A 22,385-nucleotide genomic window follows, 5' to 3' on the forward strand; every position below is an offset into this window, starting at 1 on the left:
TTCCAGTGCCTCCAAGAGCCCAGGCCTGGGACCAGGTGCTGCGGATACAGGAGCGCTTTCATTCTAGCAGTTTTCAAGTAAATATACAATAATCTATCAGAGGGGCTTCCCAGGTGGCACTAGTGGTAAAGAACCCACCTGCCAATGCAAGAGACGTAAGAGACGCAGGTTAGAAAAAAAAAGAGAAACGCAGGTTTGATCCCGGGTCAGGAAGATCCCCTGGAGGAGGGCATGGCAACCCCATCCAGTATTCTTGCCTAGAAATTCCCATGGACTGAGAAGCCTGGAGGGCTACAGTCCATGGGTCGCAAAGAGTTGGACACGACTGAAGCGACTTAGCACGCGCGCACGAACACCATTTGAAGAGAGTTAGGTTCATCAAGACCTTGACTCTCCCAGAACTTCTGAACATGGGAGGAGAGAAGATGCAAAGGAGTATGAGATTTGCCTGGTTCAGCAAAGGAGAGAGGACACTGATGAGGGACACTAACCACATGTGAGCTCACGACTTCCACTCGAGAAACAGAGCCAACTGGCTCCATCCTCTGCCAGCCGAGGGGGCAGCCAGGAGCCGGGCCAGCCTCAGATGGAGCCTTCTGGACATGGCCCTGGCTCCCCAGGGGCACAGGGAGGCGGCAGCTGTCACTTGGCAGAGACCCTGGGCTGACTGCTAACCCAGGGTCGGGGTGGGGGGCCTCTTCCTCCAGCTGCCTGGGGTCAGCACAGTGGGGCCAGAGCAGACACATCCTGGGTTGTGTTTTGTTGTGTTGTGTGTTTCGAGTCGTGTCCGACTCTTTACAACCCCATGGATTGAAGCCCACCAGGCTCCTCTGTCCATGGAATTTCCCAAGCATTTCCTCCTCCAGGGTATCTTTTCAACCTAGGGATCAAACACGCATTTCCTGCATTACCAGGTGGATTCTTTAACACTGTGCCACCTGGGAAGCCTGTATCCTGAATAGGAGATATTTTTCCTCACGACAGAAGAAACTTTAGGTCAGAAATGAAGGAACAACACTCAGCATCTTAAATGCCCAGGGGGCTCTTGGTAGATAGAGGACCATATCACAGAAACCGAGGGTGGGAAGGGCAGGGGCTCCTTAAGAACTGCAAACTGGGAAGTCAGCAAGGGTCACTCGGTGCTGGGATCGGGGAGAGATGGGAGTGCAGCTCTCTTGTCTCCGCTTCTCTGAAGTTCTCTGCTCTCTCCTTACATCCTCAGAATTCCTTTTCCTCTTGGAGTTCATCACCATCTTTCATCTGGGAACTTTCTCTCTAACATCAGGTGATCTTCGATACTGATTCACATTTAAGCGTGAGATTCAAGGGGCTTTCCTGGTGGTCTGCTAGTTAAGAGTCCACCTGCCCTGGTCTGGGTGCTCTCCCTTTTTCCAGATTGCTACAATAAGCTCCTTACTGGTTTTCTTTCTCTAAGCTGGTTCTCCTACAATCCATGCAGAATTAAAACACAAATCTGACCATTTTACTTAGAACCTCTTGTTCTAACTGCTTTTAGGAAAGTGAACCAACTATGTTACTAGCCTTCTCCAATAGCATCTCTCACTGACACACGAACCCCCTCCCAGCCCTCTACCTTCAGAAGACAATTATTTATAATTCCCCCAACTTGCCACCAATGAGCCTCTGGGCCCAGAGATGAGTCATAATACATTTCCACCTCTAAAGTGAAGTCGCTCAGTCTTGTCCGACTCTTTGCGACCCCACGGACCCCATGGAGCCTATCAAGCTCCTCCATCTGTGGTATTTTCCAGGCAAGAGTGCTGGAGTGGATTGCCATTTCCTTCTCCAGGGAATCTTCCCGACCTAGAGATCGAACCCGGGTCTCCCGAATTGCAGGCAGATGCTTTACCGTCTGAGCCACCAGGGAAGCTCTAAGGGGTTTGTTAATCGGAGAGAGGTGGACAACACACTGGATTATGTTTAATTTAAAAAATTTCTAAATTATGAAAAGAAGTTAGTGAGGTAAAAAGTTTCCAACAGAGCAGAAGAGAAAGTTTTGCTGAAAAGTAAGTTTTGTTGTCTCTCCCTGGGGGCTGTTGTTACCTGGTAATGCATTCCTTCCAGAAAGTCTGTGTCCATGTGTGTGGTATGGACCCCTTGCACCCCTTATACTTTGTGCTTTACACACTCTTTTCTTTCCATAAAATTGCATCATTTTCATGGCTGCATACTATTCCATTGTGTACATGTAACATAATGTACTGAATATTTAACACTGGTGTGGTTTTATTTCCTTTGCTGGCATAAATTATGCTGTGTGTGTGTGTGTGTAGCACTAGCACACATAAGCTAGCGTTCCACCAGTTTGGTTCAGTCCCTCAGTCGTGTCCGACTCTTTGTGACTGCATAGACTGCAGCACGCCAGGCCCCCCTGTCCATCACCAGCTCCCAGAGCCTGCTCAAACTCATGTCCATCGAGTCGGTGATGCCATCCAACCATCTCATCCTCTGTCTCCCCCTTCTCCTCCTGTCTTCCATCTTCTCCCAGCATCAGGGTCTTTTCTAATGAGTCAGTTCTTCACAACAGGTGACCAAACTATTGGAGCTTCAGCTTCAACATCAGTGCTTTCAATGAATATTCAGGACTGATTTCCTTTAGGATTGACTGGTTTGATCTCCTTAACAATTCAAGGAACTCTCAAGAGTCTTCTCCAACAACACAGTTCAAAAGCATCAGTTCTTTGGCGTCCCATCCTGTGAATATTATTAATATGAAGAGAGCAGCTATACGTGACCTGCAGTGCTCTTCTCACTTGCAGGGAAACCACTTTTGGTAGGAGTTGGATGTAGTTTAAATGCTGAAAGGAAGACTGAAATGATTAAGATAATAGAAACACAAAAGATAATGTACCAAAACTACTTGGCAGAGTTCCTGGCATCCTGTAAGCATCCTAGGACTTGAAGGGGAGCTCTTTTTATTATTGCTACAGTGTTTAAATTTATTATTACTTGTTATTACATCATCTAATCATTGGATCCTCCCCTGCAGCTCCACTTCTAGTTTCTTTTTATTTTTTAATATTTATCCTTATTTATTTATTTACTTAGCTGTGCCAGTCTTAGTTGTAGCATGCAGGATCTTCAGTTGCAGCATGCAGGATCTAGTTTCCCAATGAGGGATCAAACCCAGGCCCCCTGCACTGTGAATGCAGTCTTACCCACTGGACCAGCAGGGATCCCTCACTTCCAGTTTCCAAAGGAAAATCTCCAGCAGATTCCTCCCCGGCTGCACAGAACACTTTCCTGCACTTTCCTGTTCTGCACAGAACACTCCCAACAGCCCTAATACAGCTTCCGTAAGAAAAAGTTCTTGGAGAATTCCTCCTTCCAAAGGGCCCAGCATAGGTTTGAGACCAAAGAGCACAGGTTTTAGGTCGATCCCGAAAGGCTAGGCACCCAGCTCTGCCTCCCATTGGCCTTGTGAGCCTGGAGACAGGTTGCCATGCTCTGGGCCTATTTCCATCACTTCTGGCGCATCTGCAGGGTAATTAGGAAGGGCTCCTTCAAGCAACACAAGGCAGCCCATGCATGCACTTCAAGCTAAGGGCTACTCCTCTCCGCGGCTCATTCATTGACAGTGAACTTCGGGTGTCTGTCCTGGGCCAGACCTTGGCCCCAGACGTCAGTAATTGGCATGAGTAGCTGCACAGGATGAAGATGAGGGTAAAGACGCGGTTTCCCACTGATTCCGCAGAGGGAGCAGCCCCAGGGGGAACCAGCAAAGCCCAGTAACAAGTCCCAGGAAATAGAATCAGAATCTGATAATAAAATAAAGTCTAACTTTTTTGTTTCTTTCTGCTGTCAGTGGCCCACCGGGTGCCATACTCAGAGGCTTTGCATCCGGCCTTTGGACCAGAGTTCCTTGCAGGATACAGCTGTGCCTGCGCTGACCACGCAGCTCTGCGGGAGGTGTGCACAGACGCGCTCACGGACACTCAATTCAGGATGGAGGCGGGCCGTGTGAAGAGACCCCGCCCTCTCCCCTCCCAGCTGTCAAAATGGTGAAGTAGCCCCGCCCATAGACTATCCAGGAGAGCTCGCGCTCGAGACCACGAGTTCAAGACCCTCCATTCCTTGATTGAATAAAGTGTTCCTTTAGGGCTTCCCCGGTGGTTCAGACAGTAAAGAATCCGCCTGCGAGAGACCCAGGTTCCATCCTTGGACCAGGAAGATTGCCTGGAGAAGGAAATGGCAACCCATTCCAGTATTCTTGCCTGGAGTATCCCATGGACAGAAGAGCTTGGTGAACTACAGTCCATGAGGTGACAAAGAGTCAGACACGGCTGAGTGACCAACACTGACACTTCTGAATTGAACACGATCTCATTCTATTAGCTTCAACAACAGAGGACAGGAGGACCCTCCTTGGGGCCTGACTCAAAAGGGTCCGTGACATGATGGGCGAGGTTAACTTTGGTCACTTGGTCAAGGTGGTATTGACCAGGCATCTCCACTGTCAAGGTATGTTCGCTCGCCTTTTGAGAAGGTACTTGGAGGCAGCATAACTGCTATCCTGTTATTCCTACAACTCTGACACCCTATCAGTTTCCTGGGGCTGCCCAGGAAATTAACATAATGTGGGCAGCTTAACATGACATTCATTTCCAAGACCAGAAGTCTGAGATCAAGGTGTCGGCAGGGCTGCACTCCCTCTGATGGGTCTAGAGGAGGGACCCTCCTTGCTGCCTCCAGCTTCTGGTGGATCCAGGTGCTCTTGGCTTGCAGCTACCTCACCCAGTCACAGGACCTCCGCCTCTTCATGAGTCTGTCTTCTCTTCTGTCCCTTACAAAGGACACTTGTTATTGGATTTAGGACCCATCTGGTTATCCCGCATGAGCTCATCTTGAGATCGCTAACTTAATAACATCTGCAAAGACTTTTTCCAAATAAGGTCACAATCACAAACAACAGGTTATTAGGACATGGACATTTCTTTTGGTGGGAGGGTTGCCTTTCAACTCACCCACCACCACCCCTAGCCCCATCCTTGTTCATGGAACCACCGAAGGGCCTCCTCTCTGGTCTCCCAACCCCTTCTTATCCCTCCTCTGCCTAAGAGTAGTGATCTGGAAACATAACCCTCCAGAAGCTTCCCATTGCTCTCAGAATTAACTCTAATCCTGTACTTTGGGCTGCAAGGGGCTGCCTGATGAAGCCCTGCCCATTATCCAACCTAGTCCCTACCACTGGCACCCCAGCTAGAATAGATGTTCCAGGTGGGCAGGGATCTTTGACTATCTGCTCTCTGTTGTTCTTGTTGTTTAGTCACTAAGTCGTGTCTGACTCTTGGCAGCCCCATGAACTGCAGCACACCAGCCTTCCCTGTCCTTCACTACCTCCCAAAGTTTGCTCAAACTCATGTCTGTTGAGTTGTTGATGTTCTCTGTTGACCTCCCCATTATTTAGAAGAACATCTGGTGTGTAAATGGCAGGGAATGAGTATGTGCTGAATGGATCCATGAGGGAAACAAATTCCTACTGCCAGACATGGTGAAAGGTAGATGCATGGCCTTCATTACTCCATTACTCCTCAAAGTCATCCTCTCACTTGAGGCTCACTATTACTTTTATCCCCTATGAGAAGATAGAGGCACAGCGGGGTTAAACAACTTTCCCAGGAGCACACAGCTGGTAAGTGGAGAAGCTGAAGCTCAGACCCAGGCAGTCTGACCCCAGCATTGCTATCCAATCACTCTGCCTGTTGGACACCAGACTGAACTGAAGGGGGACAAAGATAGATAAAAATGTGACCTCTGACCCCTTGTCATCACTGTCGCACCACCGAGATGAGCGTGCAACCTGTTCTGTTATGAAGTGTGTTGCATGCGTCTCCATTCAGCCAGTGCCAAGGCATAACTGGCCAGCTGCACTTGGAAGGGTCCAAGAAGGCTTCTCCAAGGAGGAGGGCAGAGCAGACACCACTCCCCCACCTCCCATGAAGCTGCACTTTCCCCACCAGCCTCCAGCCTTAGGTCTGGACCTCTCCAAGTGTGAGCATCTCTGCTGACAGCGAGGTGTATACACAGGAACCGCCATCCACAGCCGCACCATGGGTCCCCTGAGGGGCTGCCTCAGATAAAACCCAGGAGGACTGCCCTGGTGGTCCAGTGGGTAAGAATCCCCTTTCCAATGCAAGGGACATGGGTTTGATCCCCGCTTGGGGAACTAGGATGCCACATGCTGCGAAGCAACCAAATCTGTGTGCCATTACTAGAGAGAAACCCACACACTGCAATGAAAGAGCCCGCATGCTGCAACTAAGACCTGATACTGTCAAAAATAAATAAATAATACATCAATATTTTAAAATAAACAAAACCCACAGACAGAACCCCTTTGGGGGCAGGCACCACACACAGCACTGTCCTTCCATTGTCATGGGAATCTTCGACAAGTTTCCATGGGACCAACAAGGAAATTGAGGTTGGCAGTGTAATGCTTACCAAAGTGACACAGCTATGATGTGGCAGAAGTAGGTACTGAGTCCAAGCTGATCTTGGCACCAGATCCCTGCTCTTAACAGCTCTGCTGTTTTTAGTCAATTTCTAATTATTTTGGACTTCCCTGGTGGCTCAGATATGCAGATGACACCACCCTATGGCAGAAAGTGAAGAGGAACTAAAAAACCTCTTGATGAAAGTGAAAGAGGAGAGTGAAAAAGTTGGCTTAAAGCTCAACATTCAGAAAACGAAGATCATGGCATCTGGTCCCATCACTTCATGGGAAATAGATGGGGAAACAGTGGAAACAGTGTCAGACTTTATTTTTTTGGGCTCCAAAATCACTGCAGATGGTGAGTGCAGCCATGAAATTAAAAGATGCTTACTCCTTGGAAGGAAAGTTATGACCAACCTAAATAGCATATTCAAAAGCAGAAACATTACTTTGCCAACAAAGGTCCATCTAGTCAAGGCTATGGTTTTTCCAATGGTCATGTATGGATGTGACAGTTGGACTATAAAGAAAGCTGAGCGCTGAAGGACTGATGCTTTTGAACTGTGGTGTTGGAGAAGATTCTTGAGAGTCCCTTGGACTGCAAGGAGATCCAACCAGTCCATTCTAAAGGAGACCAGTCCTGGGTGTTCATTGGAAGGACTGATGCTGAGACTGAAACTCCAATACTTTGGCTATCTCATGCGACGAGTTGACTCATTGGAAAAGACCCTGATGCTGGGAGGGATTGGGGGCAGGAGGAGAAGGGGATGACAGAGGATGAGATGGCTGGATGGCATCACTGACTCGATGCACATGAGTTTGGGTGAATTCTGGGAGATGGTGATGGACAGGGAGGCCTGGCATGCTGCAATTCATGAGGTCGCAAAGAGTCAGACATGACTGAGTGACTGAACTGAACTGAACTGAATTATTTGGGGGGATTGGTGACTCAGACAGTAAAGTATCTGCCTGCAATGTGGGAAACTCAGGTTTGATTCCTGGGTCAGGAAGATCGCCTTGAGAAGGGAATAACAACCCACTTACTTCCCTGGTGGCTCAGAGAGTAAAGCGTCTGTCTACAATGCGGGAGACCCGGGTTCGATCCCTGGGTTGGGAAAATCCCCTGGAGAAGGAAATGGCAATCCACTCCAGGACTATTGCCTGGAAAATCCCATGGACAGAGTCTGGTAGGCTACAGTCCACAGGGTCACAAAGAGTCGGACATGACTGAGCAACTTCACTAGTATTCTTGCCTAGAAAATCCCATGGACAGAGGAGCCTGCCAGGCTACAGTCCGTGGGGTCACAAAGAGCATGACTGAACAACTAACACTTTCACTTCTTTCAATTATTTTCTGAATGATACAAATACCTTACATTGTATTTGTTCGTCTAAAAAAAAGTATTTCTTCAATGTACACTTTAAGACATTATCATAATTTTCCTTAACTTTTTAAAAGAATTTTTAAATTTTATTATTTTTTATTAAAAAAATAAAAATTCCTCTGTTTTGTGAGGATGGAAAGTCCGTAGAAATAAATAGGGACTGAGGTGGGGCCGGTGTTGGGGTAGAGGGCTGAGAGGGTCAGGATTTAGGATGCCAAGATTAGGTGGAACCGCCCTGTTTGGGGAATTGTAAATCACTAGGCAGGGCCAGTTGAGAAGAGATTTTCATTTCTTATGGAAATGATCTTGAAAGGCAAGAGGATTCTTCAGCTTTTCTGAGTGTGGGGGTTGAAGGGTGGAGTCCACATAGCTCATCCTCCGCCTCAGCTGTGGAGGTTCAGGGTCTTATAAGTAGGTCATCATCCAGATGGAAGGGACAGGAGGCTAGATCCCAGCTCCCACCCGCCATTCGATGATCACATCTGGAAAGTGGGCACAGATGGTGCTCATCTCTGAGAGGGGCCACTGGGAGGGTCCCACGGGGGCAAAGGGCACAGGTGAAGATCATCATCTCCGTGGCAGAGACCAGGTCTATTTGATTCATCACCATATACCATAAATGAATTGGCACATAGTAGGTGCTCAGTAAATACCTTATAAGTGAAGAAATGATAAAGCAGGGTCCATAGAGACTTACCAAAAAGTGATTTCAAAACTTCAGGATCAGGAAAACAGTCTGTGAGCACTTTGTCACAAGTGGGGCAGGGGTCACCCCTTGTCACAGGTCACACGGCAAAGGACAGTGGGAGGGCAGAGGCTGGGATGGACTACACACTCTCGCTGGGCTAGACACTCCACAGAGATGAGAAAGAGCCTACCTGGCTCCCAGGGTGCATCCCTTTGCCCACATTGGGGCTGGCACATAGTAGGTACTCTAGAAACTTAAGAGCGTCCATGAGAGAAAAAGAGAGGAATTTGAGTCCCTTCGAGATTATAAACTGGAGGCTTTCCTGGCCATCCAGTGGTGAAAACTCTGAGCTTCCAATGCAGAGGATATGGATTTGGTCAGGGAATTAGGATCCTGCATGCTGTGTGGCCAAAAGAAAAGAGAGAGATCATAAACTGGAAACTCTTTCCTACATTATAGTCAGAAAACCTTTACGGAAAAGCAGTGGAAAGTGAAAGTGTTGGTTGCTCAGTCGTGTCCAACTCTTTTTGACCCCCACAGACTATAGCCCACCAGGCTCCTCCTGTCCATGGGATTCTCCAGGCAAGAATACTGGAGTGGGTTGCCATTCCCTTCTCCAGGGGAATCTTTCCAACCCAGGGATGGGACCCTTGTCTCCTGGATTGCAGGCAGACCGTCTGAGCCACCAGGGAAGCCCCTGGAAAAGCAGCTAAATGATTTCAGAAGAAACTGTAGACTCAGTAGGGAGCCTCTACCATAAGTTCCAGAATCCACCTTCCCATGTGAGTATTCTGGGGCTAAAAGCCACAGAGCAGCAGAAGTCTGGTGAGACATTCTTGGATTCATAAACTCTGGATCTCACTCTAATTGGCAGCCAGGGCCATAATTAAGGTCTTCTTACCTCTCTTCAGGGACCATTTCCTGAAAGCCTCAATCAATGTAATTGTGCTTCCTCAGAAACCACCACCCAGCAAAGTCAACCACAAATCACAAAGCAAGCAGTTGGCCCAAGTGCTTCTGGCTGCATGGTGATGATCCCCTTGGGGTTGGACATTTGATCTGGTCAGCTCTACGTGGGCAGAGGCTCCCACCACCTAAACTGTGAATTCATGCGTTTATAGGAGAGAATCCAGATAGACCCCTCCAGCCCACCTACAGCGGGGCGCACACTCAGTCCTGCGGAAACCCGTGTCATTTGCAGAGGAAACAAGACTCCTTCTGCAGACTCGGGAGTCGAGACTGTGGGGTCTTTCTCTTTTGCCTTCTTTTTAAAAAGCAACTTTATAAATGTTGTAAGTTACATACCACAGAAGTCACCCACTGTGTGTACACAGTACTATGACTTTCATAAGCTTTTGGAGTTTGCATCTTCATTGCCTCTATCCAGTTTTAAAATATCTCTATCATCTAAGAAGTTTCTACTTGCTTTGAGATTTTTACGTGAAAATGTTAGTCACTCAGTCATGTCCAACTCTTTGCAGCCCCATGGACTGTAGCCCTCCAGGCTCCACTGCTCGTGGGATTCTCCAGGCAAGAATACTGGAGTGGATTGCCATGCCCCTTCTCTAGGGGAATCTTGGGCTTCCCAGGTGGCTCAGATGGTAAAGAGGTTTTTAAAGTCACTCACTTTTATACTATGAACTTCCCAGATGGCTCAGACAGTAAAGAATCTTTCTGCAATGCAGGAGATCCAGGTTCAATCCCTGGGTCAGCAAGATCCCCTGAAGGAGAGCAAGGCAACCCACCATAGTATTCTTGCTTAGAGAATTCCATGGACAGAGGAGACTGGCGGGCTACAGTTCATGGGGTCACAAAAAGTTAGAAACTGAGCAAATAACACACTGTAACTCCAGAAAGTTAAACCTTGGGAGCCCCAGGGTAAAATGTTCTCATGAAAGACCCAGGTTAGGCCCCATTTTTCATGGGAGGGAGCTCTTTGGGTAGGGTGCTACTTAAGTTGCATACTGGGTGCTATTTAATTTCCATACTGTACCCTGGTGCCTCACAGGATGGAAAAAAGGCATGAAAGTGGGCGGTTGGGAGCTTCCCCAGAGATCATGTGTGGGAAAGAATAAGACAAGAGAGACATCACTCACTGAAAAGTTGACACAAATCTTTTATAATCTTTTTTTCTGATCACTGATAAGTCAATCATAGCCAGCATTTCTCAGGTTGTCAGGCTCTGGGCCCCTGAGATGTTGACAGCAGTTGAGGGATGGAGAAGGGATTAAATGATGTCCTCAAGTTCAGGTAACAATGGGTTAAACAAGTTTCTTCACTGCAGGATTTACCAGAGCCTTCAGTTCCTTAAAGAGGACAGTTAATCTCCAAAAGGGAGATTTGGACCACAGAAACGATTTTTCAAGGAAGATGGTACTGGTGTTTATGAAGTACCCGATACAGCTCAGGCTTCTGCATGGTAGTTGGCAATATTTAAGGAAAGATAGCAGGTCACATTACATGTTGGGTGCCTGCTTCAAAATACTGTTTTGGGGCCTTTGTGTCAATTTTCTCTTTAAATAACACAAAAACCCATTTCACTGAAGGTGGGCCTGAAACTGCAGCCCCTCCTCTGATGTCTCAAATCGCCTCCCTGATGAAGTTACTCCTCTCAGATTACTCACAAACACACAGTAAATGCTAAAAACAATAATGTCATGGAAGAACAAACTGTAATGTGTAGTTTCGTTCACCTAATCATTTGAAAAGATGCCTAGCTCTGGTCTATTCATACAATGGAATAAATGGTTCATCCATGCAATGGAATCCTATACATCTACATAAAAGAGTGAGGTGCTTCTGTATGTATCAACTGGTAAAGATCTTCAAGAAATATCCTTAAGCAAAAAAAAAAAAAAATTGGAAAATTGAAATGAAATAGTGAATGTAAAACATTTGGCCTAGATCCCAGTGCAAATACATGATAAACAAACAATACCTGTTATTATCATGATAAACGAACAATACCTGACTTAATTACCTGTAGTTCTTTTAAATAACCACTTGAAGGGCATAAGGAATTTACCATTTAAACAAGTTTTGTTTTTCCAAATCAATGGCTTAGCCAGGGACCTCTAGGTTTCCTTCCACTGTTGACAGTAAATAAAGTTCTGATGAGCCCCACCCATAGGTTCAACCCCACCCTCACCTCCCGGACAGACACTGTAAGCTTGAGAAATTTTTAATTCTGAGTTAGACAAGACAGAGAAGGCAATGGCAACCCACTCCAGTACTCTTGCCTGGAAAATCCCATGGATGGAGGAGCCTGGTGGGCAGCAGTCCATGGGGTCGCTAAGAGTTAGACACGACTGAGCAACTTCACTTTCACTTTTCACTTTCATGCATTGGAGAAGGAAATGGCAACCCACTCCAGTGTCCTTGGCCTGGAGAATCCCAGGGACAGGGAGTCTGATGGGCTGCCATCTATGGGGTTGCACAGAGTTGGACACGACTGAAGCGACTTAGCAGCAGCAGCAGCAGCAGACAAGGCCAGCACCACACAGCATGCTCATTTCTCTGCTTCCTGGTCCTGGTGGGTCAGAGCATCTGGAGCTATCAGTCTTCAGAGCTAGTTTGGAACTCATCTTGAGCCCCAAGACCAGACACCTCAGGGCCCTGTCTTCTTCTTTTTTTTTTTTTTTGGCTGCAGCCTGGGGGACCTTTCCTGACTAGGGATCAAATCCAAGTCCTTGTCCTGGGAGTCTTAACCACTGGATTGCCAGGGAAGTCCCAGGGCCCCGCTTTAGTGTCTAGTTGTTGTTGGTGTTCAGTTGCTAAGTCATGTCTGACTCTTTGCAACCCCATGGTCTTCAGCACACCAGGCTCCCCTGTCCTCCACTATCTCCCAGAGTTTGCTCAAATTCATGCCCATTGAGTCAGTGATGCTATCTAACCATCTCATCATCTGTCGCCCCCTTGTCCTTTTGAATTCAATCTGTCCCAGCATCAGGGTCTTTTCCAACAAGTCAGCTTTTCACATCAGGTGGCCAAACTACTGGAGCTTCAGCTTCAACATCAGTCTTTCCAATGAATATTCAAGGTTGATTTCCTTTAGGATTTAGTGTATAGAGTTCCAGCCAAAAAAAAAAAAGCCAGTGGCGACTTCCATGGGTTTTTATTCCCTGTGATTGACTGTCTGGGTTTTGCACAAAGCCAATATATTGAATCTTCCGCCATCTCAGTAAATTTTCCTGAGGCCCAATCCTGGGAGTTTTACACAATCCCTCCCGATCTTTCAGCCCAAATATCACCTCCTTGGTGAGAGTCCCTGAATGCTCCACATGAAGCAGCCCCTGGCTCCACTTCATTACCCCCATCAGGCCGGTTCATGTAGACTCTACCCTGCAGACTGCAGGGATGAAACTCTGTATCCAAGAACCTACCAATAAAGACCCCTGTGAAATGGCTGGCGAACAGGTACGCTCCCCGCCACCTTGTTTATAACCACAGAAGACTGGAAACTTTCTAAACCCCATCAGAACAGGATGAATTATCTGTGCATCACACACAAAACGACATCCTGCAAAACAAGGCAGCTCTATATGAGCCAGTGACGAGCCACCAAAGTGATAAACCAAGTGAGAAGAGTGAGGTGCCAGACTGTGTGTACAAAATGCCACCATTTGGGTTAAAAAAGAAATACATGTCATTGTGTGTATGTGCCTAAAATAGCTCCTTATACACACCTAATTGGTAATGAGATTGGTCTCCAGCTGGGGAGATGGGGATGGGAGGGAAACACCCTCATCTCTGTGTACCATTGCATTTCCTCCTGGGGACCCCACTTTATACTAATATAAAAAGCTACCCATTGCCCTGATGTAATCTTGCCAGGAATTTCTATCTTCTATGTCTGGCCCCTTCCTTAAAGGCTCAGAATCCAAAGCATAGAGAGTCCCTCCCAGGAAACTTGACCAGCAAACCTGAAGGACAGGCTGCGGCTTCCCAAGATAGATGCTGGAGTTGGAGCTGCACATCCATCGAGGAAGGGACCTTACCCAGGCAACTCACCAATTGGAGCCTCAGTTTCTCCATCTGTAAAATGGGGCTGTAATGCCTACATCCTATGGTTGTTGGGAAGAGTAAACTAGTTTAATATGAAAAAGGTCTAAAACAGCGGTTGGCACATACTACATGCTGGATAAGGTAGTATCTTACCATGTGGGGACAGGACAGCACTGGGTCAGAAGCAGCACCTCTGGAGGCAGCTGGGCCTGCTCTGGAAGCTATGAGAGCTTCAGCATCTCGCTCACTTTTTTCTGAGCCTCTGGTGCCTCATCTGCAAGATGGGCTAAAATAGGATTATTAGGTGGGTTTCCCAGGTGGTGCTAGGGGTACAGAACCTGCCTGCCAATGCAGGAGACATTAAAGAGTTCAATCACTGGGTTGGGAAGATCCCCTGGAGGAGGAAATGGCAGCCTACTCCAGTATTCTTGCCTGGAGAATCCCATGGACAGAGCCTGGTGGGTTACAGTCCATAGGGTCGCAAAGATCTGGATATGACTGAGCAACTTAGCCGGAGAAGGCAATGGCGACCCACTCCAGTACTCTTGCCTGGAAAATCCCATGGACAGAGGAGCCTGGTAGGCTGCAGTCCATGGGGTCGCTAAGAGTTGGACACGACTGAGCGACTTCACTTCCACTCTTCACTTTCATGCATTGGAGAAGGACATGGCAACCCACTCCAGTGTTCTTGCCTGGAGAATCCCAGGGACGGAGGAGCCTGGTGAGCTGCCGTCTATGAGGTTGCACAGAGTCGGACACGACTGAAGCGACTTAGCAGCAGCAGCAGCAGAGCAACTTAGCATGCATGTATGCAGGGTTATTAGGGGATTAAATAACATGGTGCATATGTGTTTTCTGTAGCTTGTGTTACAGTAAGCATCACATTTTTTTAAATTGGTTTTTCTGCATTTTCTTTCTTTCTTTTTCTTTCTTTTTCCTTCTGACCACGCTACACAGCTTTCAGGATCTTAGTTTCCTGACCAGGGATTGAACCCGCACCTTAGCAGTGAAAGTGTAGAGTCATAACCACTCAGCCGCCAGGGATTTCCCTCAGTTCAGTTCAGTCACTCAATCATGTCCGACTCTTTGTGACCCCATGAATCACAGCACGCCAGGCCTCCCTGTCCATCACCAACTCCCGGAGTTCACTCAGACTCACGTCCATCCAGTCCGTGATGCCATCCAGCATCTCATCCTCTGTCGTCCCCTTCTCCTCCTGCCCCCAATCCCTCCCAGCATCAGAGTCTTTTCCAATGAGTCAGCTCTTTGCATGAGGTGGCCAAAGTACTGGAGTTTCAGCTTTAGCGTCAGTCCTTCCAGAGAAATCCCAGGGCTGATCTCCTTTAGAATGGACTGGTTGGATCTCCTTGCAGTCCAAGGGACTCTCAAGAGTCTTCCCCAGATTTTATTATTCTGTCTGTGTGTTTTACTAAACCTAAAGTTTTTATTTTCTTTGTTAGATTTGATACCAGGTTTTGCTGGTTTTGACCACATTCAAAATGTGGTTTTGCTGGGTCCACCGAGATGTATGGTGGTCGTGTCCTACTCTTGCGTCCCCATGGACTGTGCCTGCCAGGCTCCTCTGTCCATGGGATTCTCCAGGCAAGAATACTGGAGTGGGTTGCCATTTCCTTCTCCAAGGGATCTCCCCAACTCAGGAATCAGATCTGGCTCTCTTGCATTGCAGGCAGATTCATCACCCACTGAGCTATAAGGGAAGCCCTGTTTTGACCACATTCAAGTGGATATTTAAAACTGGACAACGTGATGGAGAGCGGAAGATCGTCTACCAGCCACCCTCGACCCCCAACCCTGGTGTCAGCCTCCCAGATCCCTGCACAGGACAACCACTTCCTGGGTGCTCATCTGTACTCCCAAAGATATTCTAAGTGTGTACAAGAGTGTGACGTGTATTATTTTTGTCAACAATAAAAAGGAAATTGTTTATGACACTTTAATGCATTCTGTCATCAGCTAAAAGTAGTTAGCAACAATGGATAGAGAAAACAACAATTAAAAGGGAACAGTTGAGAAAATTCTGTCTTTCTAAAGATCTTCTTAAACAGTTGGTGCCTGCCACCACTGAATTCTTCCTGTCTTGTGGTTAAACGAATATGCATGGATATTAGCAATGCATCAAAATCTCTGCTCGAAGAAAATCAGAATTCCTGGCCAAAGAGAAAAAGAAACAGAGGGAATGCAGAGGGTGGGGGAGGGGCGGCGGGGAGTGTGGGCAACTTCCTACCCTTCCTAGCCTGTTCTCCAGGAAATTGCTTACAGTGAGAAACTGCACTGATTCTAAAGTTAGGAAACAGGTAAAAACCCTTTTTAAAAAAATTTTTTTCAACAACAATAAACAAAGTTAAGAAATAGTTGCACAGGGGTGCAGGTCTCTCTTGAGATCTTAGCACAGGCTTTCTTTACTTACCCATTTAAGTATTTATTTTCCACATAATATTTATTTATGTAAACATTATGAAAGTAAAGCCTATTTGTTTTTTTCTTTTTCAGTATGGTTTATTACAGGATATATAGTTCCCTGTGATATACAGAAGTAGCTTGTTATTTATCCATCCTATATATAATAGTTTACATCTGCTAATTCCAAACTCCCAGTCCTTCCCCCTCCCTCCTCCTTCCCCCTTGGCAGTCACAAGTCTGTTCTTTATGTTTGTGAGTCTGTTTTGTAGATAATTTCACTTGTGCCATATTTTAGGTTCCACATGTAAGTGTTATTATGTGATATTTGTCTCTTTTTGACTTCACTTAATATGATAATCTTGAGTTATATCCATGTTGCTGCAAGTGGCTTATTTCATTCTTTTTTTATGGTTGAGTAGTATTCCATTGTGTGTATCTCTATGTATACAGAGGCACACACACATTTTCTTCATCCACTCAACTCCTGATGGACATTTAGGTTGTTTCTGTGTTTTGCTATTGTGAACAGTGCTGCTATGAACAGAAGGGTACACGTGTCCTTTTGAATTATAGTTTTGTCTGGGTATACGCCCAGGATGGGATTGCTCAATCTTATGCTAATTCTATATTTAGTTTTCTGAGGGATCTCCACAGTTTTCCATAGTGGCTGCATCAACTTACATTCCTACTAACAGTGCAGGAGGGTTGCCTTTTCTCCACACCCTCTGCAGCATTTGTTATCTGTAGACTTTTTAAAGATGGCCGTCCTGATGATGTGAGGTGGTATCTTATTGTAGCTTTGACTTGCATTTCTGTAATTAGTGATGTTGAGCATCTTTTAACTTGCCTATTTCCCATCTGTATGTCTTCTTTGGAGATGTGTTTATTAAGGTATTTGTTTTTTACAAATTTTAGACTCACATCAGGTAGAAAATGAGACGGTAATCCACCTTGAGGAAGCAAATTCTGTGATCACCTTGAGTAATACATCCAGGTTTCATTTACAGCAGCATTTCTACCTCTGGATGGCTGACACTCTGGGGGATTCTTTGTGGGGGGAGCTGTCCTGCGTGCTGTAGGGTGTTTAGCATCGACCCACTATGATGCCAACAGCAATTTTCCCTCCCCCTCCTCATGACAACCAAAAATGTCTCCAGACATCGTCAAATCTGGGGAAAAAAATCACACCCCCACTTCAAATCCTCAGGCCCAAACATGATTCCCTCCTCGTTCCTCAAAAAGGAACTGCTGGGGCAAGTGAAACGGACCCCCCACTCTGGGCCTTTCACCACTCCCACCTCCAAGGGGAGATGGAGGAGAGGTGGGGGAGGGGAACAGCAGGCCTGGGACGAAGATGACACAGTGACCGGCTCTGCTCTCATCAGAGGCTAAACATCCAAAATCAAGGTGTTCACAGGACCATGCTCTCTCTGAAATCCGTGGAGGAGCCTTTCCACCTCTTCCAGCTTCAGGAGGTGGCCAGCCACCCTCCACCTCTGCCTCCGACTTCATGTGGCCATCTCTGCTAGTGTGTCTGTGCCTCTCCTCTCTTTGTAAGGACACAAGTCATGACGATTAAGGCCCACTGGACTCCAGCACGACCTCATCTTATTTACTCACAACACGCCTATTTCCAAATAAGGTTGAAACCAAGGTACAGGGGTTATGGCTTGGACATACCCCACTTCTACGGAGTACAATTCAACTCCTAACATCTGTGAAGTCCCAAAGGCCTTCTAATCTCAGCAAGGGCCAGATGCCAAGACACCCTTTTCAACCCACCACCTCTCAGACTTTTTTGGGACCATTCCTTAAGACCAAGATCTTCCCTTGGAAAATGTTGGGAAGCCACAAAGAACACTCAGAAGAGAACAAGGGAATCCCCTCACGGTCCAGAGGTTGGGACTCTGCGTTCTCACTGCCAAGGGCTCTGAAAGCCCAGGTTCAATCCTGAGACTTGACCTTGTAAACATTCTTACCAAAGCTCTTCCTTGAACACGTTCCTGGAACTAGGCCTCTCAACTCTTCTCAGTTTTCACGCTTTTTTCTCATCCATCTCCCACATCAAGATGTTATCCAAAAGAGGCAAGAAAACTAGTGTTTATGATGGTACCAAAAGTAATTGAGCATTCCATGAAACTATGGACTCCAGTGTAGTTTTTAAAAGTCATGATATCAGGTTTGTTTCTGCAGATTACGTTCCATGTTACTAGAAGACAGAGGTTTGATACGCCTTGCATCCATGACCTTGAACATAATGCCAGCCTGGGGTGAAAAGCCAGGAAGGGGTCAGGTTTTGGTGACTCCAAGTGTCACCAAGCCTCCCAGCCTGGTGGCCTATTGATTTCAGCGAAGTACATGAAAACTGTCAACTGGAAGAGAAATCTGATGTATCTGAGATCAGAGAAAGTAAATCAACAATTATCAGATCATCAGGGAGCAACAGCCACCCTGAGAATAGCGCATGGGTGTACTACGGCATCGAAATTTTGAAAGCAAACCTTTCTTATCTCCAATTAAGGAGACAAGCCTCCCCACTCACTCAGCACAGGCAACTAAGAGGCACTGGCTGAGGGTCACAGACACCCGGGGATCAGAGAAAGCTCCCTCACCTGGAAACCATGCTTAAATGTACCTCAGACTGTTCTTTCTTCCCTTTGTAGCCCAAGACAGCTGTTTCCTGGGTTCTCCTGGGTTATTCAATGGCTAAGTCGTGTCTGACTGTTTATGACCCCATGGACTGCAGCACACCAGGCTTCCCTATCTTTTACCATCTCCCACAGTTTGCTCAAACTCATGTTCATTGAGTCGGTGATGCCATCCAACCATCTCATCCTGTCACCCCCTTCTCCTCTTGCCCTCAATCTTTCCCAGCATCAGGGTCTTTTCCACATGCGGTAAAGGAAGGCAAATTAAATTGCCACTTCACCACCCCAACACACCCCTGGGAAAAGGAAAAGACTAGAGAAATACAGATGCTCCCTGACTTACAAGGATTTAACTTATAATTCTTCAATTTAAGGTTGGAACAAAAGTGACTGGCATTCAGTAGAAACCATACTTCAAAATTAGAATGTTGCCCTTTTCCTGGGCTAGTGAGATCCTCTCGTGAGGCTGGGCAGCAGCAAGAGTCAGTGACCGATACACTCACAACCACTCTAGTTTCCACCTTCAGTAGTCAACAAATTACATGAGGACTTCCCCTGCAGTCCAGTTAAGACTCCACTTTCCAATGTAAGGAGTGGTGGTTCAATCCCAGGCTGGGGATTTAAGATCCCACATGCTGGACTTCCCTGGTGGTCCAGTGGTTAAGAATCTGCCTGCCAACTCAGGGGACATAGGTTCAGTCTCTGGTCCAGGAAGATCCCACACGCCACAAGGCAACTAAGCCTGTGCGCCACAACCACTGACGCCCAGGCACCTGGAGCTGCAACAGGAGAGGCCGCCACAATAAGCCCAAGCACTTAGTGCAGGGAGTAGCCCCCAGTCACTGCAACTAGAGAAAGCCCGTACACAGCAACGAAGCCTTAGCACAGCCAAAAATAAAGAATTCAGCAAATAAAAAAAAGATCCCACACACCAAGGGGTGTGGCCAAAATTTTTAAAAAAAAAAACAATTATGATATATTCAACCCCTTACTATAAAACAGGCTTTGTGTTAGATGATTTTGCCCAACTGTAGGCTAATAAAAGTGTTCTGAGGAGGTTTAGGGTAAGTGAGGCTAAGTGAAGACAATTGATAAAAAGCTGATGTACAATAATACACTTTGGACTTGAAGCAATTTTAACTTTTGATGAGTTTATTGAGATGTAGGCTCATCCTCCTTCAAGGAGGATCAACCCTGAAGTCCTCAGGCATCACAGCAACCCATACAGGAATTCCTAACAGCTGGTAACCAACACTTACCCCAGGAAAAAGGCAGTGGGTTCCCCATCAGCATTCCCACCACTGCTGAGCCTTAGGAGTTTCTGCCTCACCCATCCATGACCTTATCTTGTTTTGTTTTTTAATATCCAAATACAGGATCTCAGATCTCACCCTGACACGAGACCCCCAAAACGGAAAGGATGGTTGTTATGAAATCATTTCAAATGAGAAACAGTCCCTTTCCTAAGTCACAACTTAAATCGTATGCACACGGAGAAAAGACAGCCATGAAGGGCTATTGACAACACCCCATCTGACCTTCCAGAGAACCTCTAAGTGTCTGTGTGACAGACAGGCATCTATCTCCAAGGTGCCCGGATGGACAGATATCCCGTCTGTAGATGCAGAGACCTGCTGAGTCTCTCTCCTAAGTGAACTCTGGATTGTGCGTGTCTTCGGACAGTGATGGGTTTTCTTTCAGTGCAACCATGAGGAAAAAAAGGAGCATCTTTTTTCTTCTCCTGGAGTGCCAAAGACTTCAGCAGTATCATGTGTCTTCATAAAAAGCAAATCAACCTGTCAAGGAGCCAGGAAGGCAACACAGCACGGGTGAAGGGAAAAGGGAGAATGAAATGTAATTCTTACCAACACAGGGCTTAAAAGCAAGAGTCCGTATGTCTGATGGCCTGAGGTTAGGCCATGGGAGTCGAACATGCTCAGAGGGCAGGAGAGAAATCAAGGCAGCCAAGGTTTTGGTAGGGACCTTGTAAGGGTGCTCAGTTGCTCCCCATGGCATCAGCTCAGAGTGTTAGGAAGTAAAACCTGTTACCACACACTAGACCCAGGAAGCCAGTAGCTGTCCTGCTAGCGTTTGGTGGGAGAAGGAAAAGGAGAACTGAGCCCTGAGCCAGGCATAAGCCCTGCTTTATGACTCATTCAATCCCGGGTTGACTTTGGGGTGATTCCAGAACATTGTCTGCACTGCAATTCAGCACAGCTTCTCAAAGCCAGAGTCTAGTCCAAAAGCAAGCAGAGATGCTGATAAGCAAATAGCCCTTTTTCCTTCAATCCTTTGCTCCCTTCATCTCCTCTTAACACCCAAGGTCTCACATCTCGATTGAGAAATAACTGCCAATGTGAGACCTCTTTTCACTGCTCTAAAGCAAAGCAATTGTAATCCTGAGATAGCAACCAGATAAATCCAACTTAATGGGAATGTTCAATGGCCAGGGACAAGCTGCCAAGAGCGAAGTATTAGGCTGGCAGAGTTTAAGTTACTTAATAACATCCAATGCCAATATTAAATCAGGAATTGCTAAGCATTTGGTACAGAGTTATGAATCAAGGATTGTGAGTCTGGAGTTGAAGCAACAGCCTTAGACATGGAAAACCCTTTTGCTCCCACACTCCCTTTGAAGCCCAGCCACTCAGGCCAAACTATAAACATATCATTTCCTGGAGGATGTGCCAGGCCACTTCAACTTGAAACCTAAGGACTGTCGGTGAACATCCAAGATCCTAGCAAACATCCCACAAGCACACAAGCCCGGCCAGTCTCTTCTTCTCCCCAAGGACAGAAACCCAACCTCTGATCTGCCCATTAGACAAAATGATTAGAATGTCCATGTGCATGATCATGTTTCCAAAGATGGAGAAATTCCATGGAGAAAACACTCAGGTCACCTACCACACACCTCCACTGCCTGCATCTGCCTGAAGGCCTAGTCCTCCCAAGGAGGATCTGCCCAGTCTTTACCCACAATCATCTCATGTCCACTCTCAAAATTTTGATGCAACTTAACCATATGAACTGTGTTTCTCAATAAGTGGTCTTACACAAGATAGGATTCCCAAACTGCAGATTCCTCTTATTTGTCAATCAACCATCCCTCACACATCTCCCAGCAGCCGTTATGTCAGGGGAGATGGTACCCTACGAAGCTGAGAGCTGCTGAGTGCATGGCATGGGGTGATGAAGCAATCTTACGAGGGATTCCCCTGGCACACAGCTTTACTGCTCGGCTACAGTCAAACCAGAAATCATCTCTGCCACTCCTCTTAGAGATGAAAAAATACATCAGGTTCCAACCAGACTTTCACAGCTTCTATCGAGAATACTTTTTATTATACAGGTTTCATATACACAACCATTATTTAGGGAACATTTACAGGCAAGGAGTTTAATTCCAAAACTCCATTTTCACCCACACGCACTGTACCTCGCACTGTACCTCTTCGGGGGGTCAGCCCAACAGGAACAAGACAGTTATTGCTTTGTGGACAGACAGCTTCAATTAAATAAGAGTCTTCCAGAGTCAAGAACAGAGCTGAAGATCCTCTTAACTCTTAATACCCTGTGCACATACGAATAAAACCTAAAGATACGTCTTAGATTACCCCGTCACCTTTAAAAGTTAATATTAAAATCGAATCCCGTTTCTCAAAAAGTCATAAGAAGTGCACCCGTATTTACAGACCCCATTAAATTATGCATAAATAAAATCTGTACACTCAACTCAGTTTCTCAAAATACAGAGCCTCCTCTGGGACTGGGGGATGACA

Source organism: Capricornis sumatraensis, chromosome 15 (genome assembly GCF_032405125.1).
Source record: "Capricornis sumatraensis isolate serow.1 chromosome 15, serow.2, whole genome shotgun sequence".
Classification (NCBI taxonomy): domain Eukaryota; kingdom Metazoa; phylum Chordata; class Mammalia; order Artiodactyla; family Bovidae; genus Capricornis; species Capricornis sumatraensis.